General features: G+C 39.3%; 1 long non-coding RNA gene across 2 annotated transcripts; it reads left to right on the forward strand.

The window, feature by feature from the left end:
- Positions 1-2,914: 2,914 nt before the first annotated feature.
- Positions 2,915-5,357, forward strand: LOC133856945 (uncharacterized). Of its 2 annotated transcripts, none has more exons than XR_009898260.1 (4): positions 2,915-3,054; positions 3,197-3,319; positions 3,948-3,985; positions 5,218-5,357. It is a non-coding gene; the product is annotated as an uncharacterized LOC133856945 (long non-coding RNA). The 2 variants fall into 2 exon arrangements; XR_009898259.1 differs by having other exon boundaries at positions 2,921-3,054; positions 3,184-3,319.
- Positions 5,358-11,243: the final 5,886 nt, after the last annotated feature.

The following is an 11,243-nucleotide window of genomic DNA, read 5'->3' on the forward strand; positions in this document are numbered from 1 at the left end:
GGGTATATATATATATATTCTTTAAATATATATTTACTGTTTCTTGGACGGTAAGATTCGGATAAGGGTTAAAATTCCGTTTCCTGGTCTGATTAGGAGAAAGAGAAGTCCGCGTGCAAGTGGAATTTGGTTTTTATAAGGATCCAAAGAGTGTTTGGAAAAAGATTACGTTTTTATTATATAAAGAAAACAGTAAATAAGTAATTACTACGCAGTAAAAGAAAAGTGGATGGAAAGAGAGAGATGTAGAAATACAATTGCATGAACCCAAAAGCTGTACTACTTCTCACTGGCTTATTTGGAAACAAATTTTCTACTTTCAAAATCAAAAATACTTTCCTTCTTTTTTTAAAATAAAAAAATCTTGACAGACAATTCAATATGTAAAATACTTTTTTAAAACAATATATATTTATATATAAAAGATTCCTACCAAAAACTAAAAAATACTTTTCAAACAAAAACAAATACAAAAACATCTAACGAGCGAGTTAAGACTTTATGTTAAAATTTAAAAGAGAGAAAAGAAAAAAATCAGAACATATTGGTTTTGTTTGGCAAGTGACTTGCCATGCCAGAATAGTAGATTGTTATTTTTTAGAGTTAGTAAAAAGTGGTAGATGTGATATAAAGTAAAAAGTTTTGTGTAAAAAAAGTGAAAAAGTTTTGTATTTTAGTGAATTTTTTATTTGAATAGTAATAAAAAAAAAATATTGAAGTGATATAAAAAATGAAAAAAGTGTGAATGTTTTAATATTGATTGTTATTGGAAAATGTGAAAAGTGAGAAAAAGTACATGAATAATAGAAAAGCACTATTTTGGCAGGGCAAACCACTTGCCAAACACGGTCATTATTGGTGAGAAAAAAAAGAAAAAAAGAAGGTAATTACATTCTTTAATAGATGAATCAAATATACATAGACATAATATAAAGACACAAAGGGTATACCTAAAAAGAAATCTTTTTCTACGTCATTTCACTCCATGCATAAATAAAATACAAAAAGTATATTAAATATAAATATACATAGACATAATATGACTAATTTTTATTATCATATCATCAAATTGTAATAGTATATTAAATAACGTCAGGAAAACTATTAAATAAAAGTACTCTTTTTTAAAAAATTAAGACTCCTACTAATGTGTATGTGATCAACCAAAATATAAATGCGAAAAATAAATAAGACAAATATTTTGGTGACGAAGTGGAAACTCTTTGTACCAAAGAGAAAAACCACTCTGGGGCAACCAAACCCAGGAAATCTACTACTCAGAAGAAAAAGCTAGTTACAAAGCAGTTGTACTCACATACCCTTAATGCAGTAGTTGTAATTTGAACTCTAACAAGTACCTATACGTGGCGCCTCCCAACCAGACCGCATGTCTGAAGGGTTCTTCAATGGACTCCTTTAGCTTAGGGCTCCTCCTTAAGCTAGACTTTAATAGTTGATCAAATCATACAAATACTCTAAAAGAGCTAGTACATCTAACAATATCTACATAAACAACCTCTCTTAGCACACTGGAATTTAATACAAAATTCTTATAGTATAACATCCTAGGAGTCCCTTTAAATAGGCTCTGGAAAACCTAATTTGACACAAACTTCAATTTCCCAAGGCGGCGTCCAGATAGGACATTGGGCGTCCGGACGCTAAGTAACAATTCTTCAAAAGTTGCTGAAGCGCATCCGGAAGGCTTGCTCTAACGTCCAGACGGTTGTGTAAAACATCTCCCCGTTCACAGCTACCACATTTGCATCCTGAAATTTGTGCTAAAATGTGCTCTTGGTGGGTCTCGTCTGCTGGGTTGTCCGGACGGCTGTGTGAACACCAAGTCCCTGTGGTTTGTGTCTGCTACGTTGTTCGGGCAATTCACCTGTAATACGCCGTATTTTAAGATATTGAATAAAATGTCTTAAAATATGATTTATGATTTAATAATAAGGCAAAAGAATAAATATGAATATTTATGAAAATAAATATTCATTTATTAAGAAACGTTTATAGTTTTAGTTTAATAAAAGTTCAAACAGACCTTAAACTTTGGAATAACAAAAATAGGGTCAAACGAACTCCATTTTTGTTGATTCAAAAGCCAAAACGCTCGCCTTAGAGTCCTCTATCTACCTATAAAGTTTCATAGAAATCAAATTTTTGTAGGTTTGCCGAAAATGTCCGTGAACTTACTGCCCCTGGACTGGACAGCATGCATGCGTGGCAGCCCAAGATTCCGCCATGTCACCCTATTGATTTTCTGATATTTTCTTGAGTTGACAAGTGTCCATTCTTGTCTTGTATGGTAGTTTAATAGTTACTATAAGGTCAAGTAAATATTTAAGGATAAAATTACCTAACTATAGTATAAGGTTACTAAGATAAGGATATTTTATGAGTAATGATTATTATTCCTTTTGGATAAGAGATGAGTCACTCTTAGCTATAATTAATATTCCTTTTAGATGGGTGAGTCACCTATGCTAAGTAAAGCTCTCATTTCTACGTTCTTCTCTTCTTTCCTTGATTTTTATCTAAAGTGATCATTACTAGAATAACTCATCATGATATTCTAAATGCGCTCACACTTGAATGTATTGTTTTGAAAGCTTAATCCGTAATATCTTTTCTAACAAATCATCATTGCTTGATGACTCATAGCAACACCTCATCTACCCATGTGTAAAACTCTCAACCATTGATCCAAACTTTAAGAAACTCTCCCAACCATTAAATGAAAATTGAAGATAAGACATATTTGGAAAAGGTGATAATTACTTGATGACTCATAAACTTGTTCTCCAGGTTGATTCCAAAGCCATTAGATGAGATTATGGTGGAAAGATCTTGGTCATTCATTCTTTTATAAAAAGGATGGCTCTTCTCACAAATCGCATCTTCTTCTCTCGAATAAATTCTCTCAAAATTCTCTTGGATCTACAACTCTCTCTTCTCTCTCTTTCGGTTCAAGCAAAGAGAAGAACCCTCTTCTTCTTGTTTGGAGTCTTGCGGAGGGTGGTGTGAAACACAAGAAAGAATTCTTTCCCTTTGGTAAGTTCTTTCTCCTTTCATCATGGTTTAATCACTCTTGTTCAACAATAAGATGAAGGAGTTTACTTCTTGTCCATGAACATATGTATTTATCACTCACCAATTCTCTCTTGGATCTTTACCATTCAGATTGCATCAAAAGAAACGAAGATCCTTTCCTACTTCCCTCACTCGGCCAACACTAGGAGAAGTTCTCTCCATTTCTCTCGGGTGCCTTGCAACAAAAAGGAAAGAAGGATCTCATCTCTCTCAGGTTTTGAGTAAGGTAAGAATCTCTAAGATCTTTTCTACGTCATCTCTTGATTTGTAGAAAAGAAGGAAAAAGAATAGATAAGAAAATTGAAAAGACATTTTAAAAGATAACTGGTAGAACGAGATATGAAAAGGAAAGAACGTTTTAAGGATAGTAAACAGATTAAGAAAGAAAATGGATATTGTTTTTAGTGTCGTGTTACAAAATATCTCAGAAGATATTTTGAGATATTTTACAAAATATCCTAAAAAGATATTTTAGAAATTTTGGATAAGATTCTTATCCTTTAATGATTTAAGTTGTGTTTTAAAATAAGCTTTTCAAAGCGAAGTAATTGAAGTATAAATCATGCCGTTGTGATGCCCGAGTAAAAATAATCATTTTCGGTAATTATTATGGAAAACAGTATTTTGGTAATTTTATGAAAAATGGTATTTTGATCATTTAAATAAATGTTGTTATAATGTCCATATGAAATACGTGGCATTATTCTTAACTGATTTTATACGTCATTACTATATCAAAATGATAAATAGGAAATTAAGTTAGGATTAAGAAATCAAAAATGGTTATAGGAGTAACTTGTATGTTTAGTGAATTGTACTGATTCACTATTTGCTTGTATCAAATTATATTGCAGTGAACGTATGTTCGTAAATACTTTCTGAAGAAAGAACAGTAAGTAATTATTACTTACTGAGGGTGATGCTAAATTTCCATAATGTTATGGTTTCTGCTTTATTTAATCGTTTGCGCATGTAGATTTTGCATATTTTGTTATTTTATTAATGAATTTAATTATAAAGAAATTGAGAGTGACGTCTGCCAACTGATCAGGGAGTGACGTCTGCCTGAGTCAAATATCTTAATAAATAAAAGAGTAGGGAGTTACGTCTGCCTATGGAACAGGGAGTGATGTCTGCCTATGCCAAAGAGATAATAATTATGGGTAATTACCTTTTCCCCCCATCAACTACCGGCCTGTGTCATTTTGCCCCCACGAACTACCACGTCGACCGAAAAAGAGCATCAAACTACCATCTTTACATACTTTGGTCCCTTCCGTCAGGGAATCCCGTTAACTTGGATGGAATATGCCATTTTTTACCGTTAATTTTGATTTAAAGACTAAAATGCACTCTACAATAATTAATAAAAAATATTAAAATTAATATATAATTATAAAAATAAAAATAAAAAACCCTAAGGGTGGCCGGAGCCACCCACGGCCTCTGGGGTGGCCGCGCGACCACCCTAGAGATAAGATGGGGTGGCCGCGCGGCCACCCCTAGTTCCAGGGTGGCTCGCAGGCCACCTCAGAGGGTGGCTGGCGCCACCCCCTTTTCCTTTAGTTTTTTTTTTTTTTTTTTTTTTTTTTTTTTAAGATGAGGGTATTTAGGTCATTTTTTAAATTGAGTTAGAGCATTTAAGTCTTTGCATGAATTAGACTGACGGAATGGGTCAAAGTATGTAAAGATGGTAGTTTGATGCTCTTTTTTTGTCGAAGTGGTAGTTCGTGGGGGCAAAATGACACAGGCCGGTAGTTGATGGGGGGAAAAGGTAATTACCCCTAATAATTATTAGAGGAGTGACGTCTCCTTAAAACTCGCTAAACGTGAGTTACGTCTCCTATAACACGTTAGGTAGGAGTTACGTCTCCTATACTCTATTAAATGGAATTACGTTTCCTTAAATCTATTTATTAGAGTTACGTCTCTACATGATTGAATGGAAGATGATCATGATTACTTGAATAAATATGACTGTGCATATAAAACTGTCATTACTTTATATTATTACATTATGTTGCATTTACTTAACTAAATCAGTAATCATATCATTATTGAAAACAGTGGACTCACTAGGTATTTTTGTATTACTGTTTCTCTCTGTGTTATATATTAATACAGGTTATGAGGAGGAGGAGTATCAAGATTATCCAGACTCTTAGGTGATCTTGATGGCAGTGTCTAAGGCTAGACCACTCACATTTTGTGCACTACTGTGTTTAGTCTATTATCATAATATTCGGAGAACAATATTTATATATTTGTTGGTATGTATTAATGATGCTATGAATATAATGTTTGTAAATTATATGTGCCATATGTGGCACAAATACTATTTTATAGTATAATTATTCAGTTACACTCTTTTATCTAATTTGAAGTACTTTTGTTAGAAGCTCTGTTTGTTGTTGTTAAGAAAATTATATTCTGCTGCTAATTTATACTCTGATGACGTCATTATTGATGTCTTAACGATACGTGAAAATCGAAATTTTCACTTACGCTTTTTTGTAAAAGGCGGGGGGAGGGTAGGAGCGAGGAGTATAAAGGGAAATGGAAAGGAGGAGGGAGCAGATCCATTCTCCTCTCAAATCTGTTTTCTGAGAATTTTTTTTCTCTACATAGGAAGTTAAAAAAAAAAATAACATTACTTCTTTTTTTTCTTTTTTTTTTTAAACAAGGAAATAACCTTCATTATAATCTGAGACCCGAAGGGCTAAAAGCTGTGAGTAGGGAACAAAGATTCCTAAAAACAAAGTACATGACTAATTCCTGACTTGGAGGGCAGCTGCCTAGGCTCTTAGTAGAAGGACACAGAAAAATTCTTCTCTTTTACAATAAGCTCCACTATGAGAAGATAAGAGAGCAAAATCTGATCTAAAAACTAGATCTAAAGTCTACCATGGTAGGTTGCAGAGATTAAACAACAAAATACAATCTAAAGAAGCCTAAAACATAAACTCAATAACATTGGCTGGCATAGAGCGTAGAGAGTCGTTGGTAGAACTGTATAAAGCTTCTTCTAAATGAAAAAAACCTGCTCAAGAATGAGCCTATTCCCGTGCTGGAATAGAAGTAACCCAATTGTGCACCCAAACAATAGTCTTCTTCTTTATCAAAACGCTACCGACGCCCTAGAAAAGAAATATGTCATAGTGCTGGAGAGGAAGAAGGGTAAAGTTGAAGTCTTGAAGAAATGAAGAGTTCAGAAGAAGTTTGAAGAAGAAGTGGAGTTACGAGAGACACGTGGCTGAGGTAGATGAGTAGCTAGTGAGATGCGTTCCAACTGGAGTCATTAGTGCGATCCAAAACGGTGCGTCTAAGAGAATGTATCTAGGCCACCGAACTTAGTAAATAAGGGCCAGCTTGATTGGCCTTATGTGGGTCTTTTATTATCTATGTCTTAGTGGGCTTAATTGTAAGGGGCTATAAATATAAAGCCTCAAGGTTGTTAGGGTTGTCTTTTGGCATTTATTGCTTTTGTCTTCTAGAGGTTGGCACCTCGAATCTGCCATTTTACTGTTATTCTCCTAATTCTCCAACACCATTAATGATACTACAAGAATTCCTCCATTAATTCTCCTAAAACCCTAAAAATATATCTGCCTTGTTCCAATTTGGTATCAGAGCCTCCAATCCTAGTCTATGAAAACCCGTTCTACTGCCATGGCTGAAGAATCCCAACAGTTAGCTCAGCTTCAAGGTCAAGTGACTAGCCTACAATCCGAGATGGCTACTTGGGCTGAAATTCAGAGCACCCATGAGGCCCTGGATCGCCTAACACAGATGGTGCAACTCCTTATGAATGACTGTCCCAAAATCCCACGAAAACAACCTATCCAAAACACTGAAATCCACTCCCCAAACAGACATACCCGCTAGAATTTCGAGCCAAACCCTCCTAACCCTCCTCACCCGCCCCCGATAGCTTTGGCAGTGAATCCCATTCCTTTCCGAAAAGTTCCCATCCCGGGGAGGGCCTTAAACCCAAGACCGTTAGAATGGAATTCCCGCGTTTCGACGGGAAAGATCCTGAGTTGCCGGGCTGAGCAATTCTTTGAGATGTATTGCACACCGGACACCCAACGTCTCTCCATTTCTGCTTTCCACATGGATGGAAAAGCCCTGGTGTGGTTCCAGGAGCTCAAGGCCAGCAATGAAGTCTCGCCTTGGACGGATTTCGTCCGGGCTATTCAGATCAGGTTTGGCCGAGGGCTATACAATGACCCCATAGAAACTCTCTCCAAGTTGAAGCAGGAAGGTTCCTTGGAGGATTACAAGAACCAGTTTGACATTCTTACTCTCAAGGTACACTGTCTACTCGATGAGCATAAGCTCAACTGTTTTCTAGGTGGTTTAAAAGATGACATCCGGCTACCCGTCCAAATGTTCAACCCAAAAACCCTGGTATAGGCATACTCCCTTGCCCGCATTCAAGAGGAGTGTTTGTCTAATTTGGCTCGGGGCCTCCGACCACCGTGGATGTCTACTCCATTTAATCATTCCCCGCGTAGCATGAGCTCGGAGCTACCAATTGGTGGTGGAAAAGGGATGTTCCATCGGGCTAACCCGGTGGGGCAACCCAAGCTAAACTCACAAGCTCCAGTGAGATAAGGGTTCAACCAGAATCGGGTCCCCAACTTGAATCAAGCATTGGTTTCGGTGCAAAAAATCACCCAGGTACAAATGGAGGATCGCCGCCATCGTGGCCTTTGTTACTCGTGAGACTCCAAATGGACCCATGGCCAAGTGTGCACAGTGCCTAAGTTGTTTTTAATTGAAGCAGTGCAAAAGGAAGAGGAGGAAGAAGGAAACTTGGTTGCTCCAGCTGAGGACGACTCGGGGGAATTTTTTTTGGAAGAATTTCCAGAGATATCACTAAATGTCATTACCAGTATTCCAAGCCCGAAAACCATGAGGATTGTTGAAGTCATACGTTTCCACAGGGTCATTGTCCTCATTAACTCGGGAAGTACCCACAATTTCATGGATACTACATTGGCAGCCTCGTTAGGAATCCAGCCCTAACCCCAGGAAGGAATTACTGTCCAAATCGCTAACGGCCAGGAGTGGCCAGTCCCAGGCACAACAAAGAGGTGGAGGTTAAATTACAAGGGGTTATTTTTCGAAGGGATTTGTTCATCCTGCCACTTGTCATGTGTGACGCCGTTTTGGGCATACAATGGCTCCGAACTCTCGGACCCATTCTCTGGGACTTTTCTGCCCTCACCATGCAGTTTTCATTGGGAGGGGTACCATGCACTCTACAAGGCTTACAACAAGGGCCTAGGGTTAACCTAGAAGGTGGGGATTCCTTTAAACTCCCTAAGCTGGAACAAAAAGGGCTGCTACTATAACTAGTGGGCCACTCTTTACCCGAGGCCCAAGGGAACAAGGAAACACAGGCCTAGCTACTCGGTCTAAAGACAGAAAAGCAGCCACATCTACCCGGCCCAATAACAGGTGTTCTGAACCAGTTTGAAGGGGTTTTTAAGGAGCCCAAAGGCCTTCCTCCTTCGAAGGCCCACGACCACTCCATAGTGCTGGAGGTAGAAGCCCAACCCATCTCGGTACGGCCCTATCGGTACCCGTATTTTCAGAAAGAAGAAATATAGCGCATAGTCCAGGAGCTACTAGACTCGGTGGTAATCCGTCCAAGTCACAACCTCTTTTCATTCATAGTCTTGCTGGTGTGAAAGGCCAACGGCACATGGAGGATGTGCATGGACTACCGGGCTTTCAACAAGGTGACGGTGAAAGATAAGTTCACAATTCCCTTAGTTGATGAATTATTAGACGAATTATGGGGTTCTAAGGTTTTTTCTAAGTTCGATCTTTGATCCAGCTACCATCAAATTCGGGTAGTGGAGGCCGATATACCCAAGACAGCCTTTAGAACCCATTCTGGGCACTACGAGTTTCTGGTTATGCCCTTCGGGCTAACTAATGCCCCGTCCACATTTCAAAGTTTGATGAATCACATATTTCAGCCCTATCTAAGAAAATTCGTTTTAGTCTTTTTCGATGATATCCTAATCTATAGTAAGTATACGGACACCCACTTATTACATCTCACAAAGGCCTTAACCATGATCAAACAGTACCATCTTTTTGCCAAGCTGTCTAAATGTAAATTCGGGTGTTTGGAGGTGGAATACCTAGGCCACATCATCTTGGCTGAAGGGGTTTGTGCTGACCCGGGAAAGATCCAAGCTATGATCGATTGGCCCTTTCCAAAAACTACTAAGGCACTGCGGGAGTTCCTAGGGCTTACCGGTTACTACCGAAAATTTATAAAGGGCTACGGCTCAATAGCCACACCCTTGACAGCCATGTTGCACCACAATTCTTTTACTTGGACTGACTTGGGCCGAGAAGCATTTCAAGCCCTTAAAAGGGCAGTTTGACAAACCCCTGTCTTAGCCCTTCCGAATTTCTCCCAACCATTCTTAATTGAGTGTAATGCTAGCGGGGTTGGCATAGGAGCAGTTTTAATGTAGAGTAATCGGCCTATAGCCTTTTTGAGTAAAGCCCTTAAAGGCAAGGCCTTACACATGTCAGTTTATGAGAAGGAGCTATTCGCCTTGGTAACGGCAATCCAAAAGTGGAGGCCATACTTATTGGGAAAACCTTTTGTGGTGAGAACCGACCAGCAGAGTTTAAAATTTCTGTTGGAACAGAAAGTTGGCACCCCATTTCAGCAGAAATGGATCACTAAGCTGCTAGGGTACGACTTTGTAGTGGAATACAAAAAGGGGGTGGAAAACAAGGTGGCCGATGCCTTATCAATGAATGAGGGATGGGAAGAAGATGGTACTCTATTCTTACTATTTATCCCTACGGCAGAATGGGTCGAGGAACTTAAGCAGCAATACCAGAGTGATGAAGAATTGCAGCCCCTATGGGAGAAATGGATGAGGAGTGAGCTGGACATTTAGAAGTACTCAACCCGAGATGGGGTTTTATTGTATAAACAAAAGATTATCCTAGGACAGTCCCCAGAAATCAAGGCTCAAGTGCTCCAATTTGTACATAGTGATCCTATGGCAAGACACTTAGGCTATGACAAAACCATCCAAAGGGCAAAACGAGACTTTTACTGGAAAGGCATACGAAAGGAAATCAAGAGGTTCACTAGAGAATGTGATGTCTGCCAGCAAAACAAGCATGAGAATACTCAGCCAATAGGACTTCTCCAGCCTCTCCCCATCCCAACCTGAGTCTGGACTGACATATCTATGGACTTCGTGGAAGGCCTACCTTTCTCTCAAGGGCACTCAACGGTTCTGGTTGTGGTGGATAGACTGTCTAAGTATAGCCACTTTACAGCCCTCTCTTACCCCTACATTGCGGCCAAGGTAGCCCAGCTATTCATACAGAATATATTTAAGCTACAAGGGATGCCCCAATCAATAGTCTCTGACCGGGACCCCACATTTACCAGCCTATTCTGGAGAGAGCTATTCCAGTTGCAAGGAACCTTATTGAAGCTCCGCACCAGTTATCACCCACAAATCGACGGGCAGACTGAAGTGGTGAACAAAAGCCTAGAAAACTACCAAAGGTGCTTCGCACAAGACAACCCTAGGGAGTGGAACCATTGACTTTCATGGGCCGAATACTGGTATAACACCAGTTGGCACTCGGCTATCAAAATGACACCCTACGAGGCTGTCTACGAGGTTCCACTACTGAGACTCCTCAGCTATGTACACGGTACTACTCAGGTGGAGGTAGTGGATGAAGTACTTTGCAACCACGAGCAAATCCTCCATCTGCTTCAACACAACATCAAACAAGCCTAGCAACGCATGAAAAAATATGCGGATTTAAAAAGAACTGAGTGAGAATTGAAGGTGGGTCAGAGGGTTTACTTGAGGCTCCAACCGTACCGACAAACCACCGTAGCCCATTGACGGGCCTTGAAGCTCTCTCCTCGGTTTTATGGGTCGTTTCGGGTGCTCCGACTAGTGGGGAAGGTGGCCTACGAGATTGAGCTGCTGCCGGAAGCCCATATTCACCCGGTCTTCCACGTGAGCCAGCTGAAGCTGAAAAATGGGATCCGTGGTGGTGCCCTTACCAAAACTGCCTCTCGTTGACGCACGAAGGGTTCTCCAACCAGAACCTGCGGAGGTGCTGGACCGTTG

Source organism: Alnus glutinosa, chromosome 14, assembly GCF_958979055.1.
Source record: "Alnus glutinosa chromosome 14, dhAlnGlut1.1, whole genome shotgun sequence".
Classification (NCBI taxonomy): domain Eukaryota; kingdom Viridiplantae; phylum Streptophyta; class Magnoliopsida; order Fagales; family Betulaceae; genus Alnus; species Alnus glutinosa.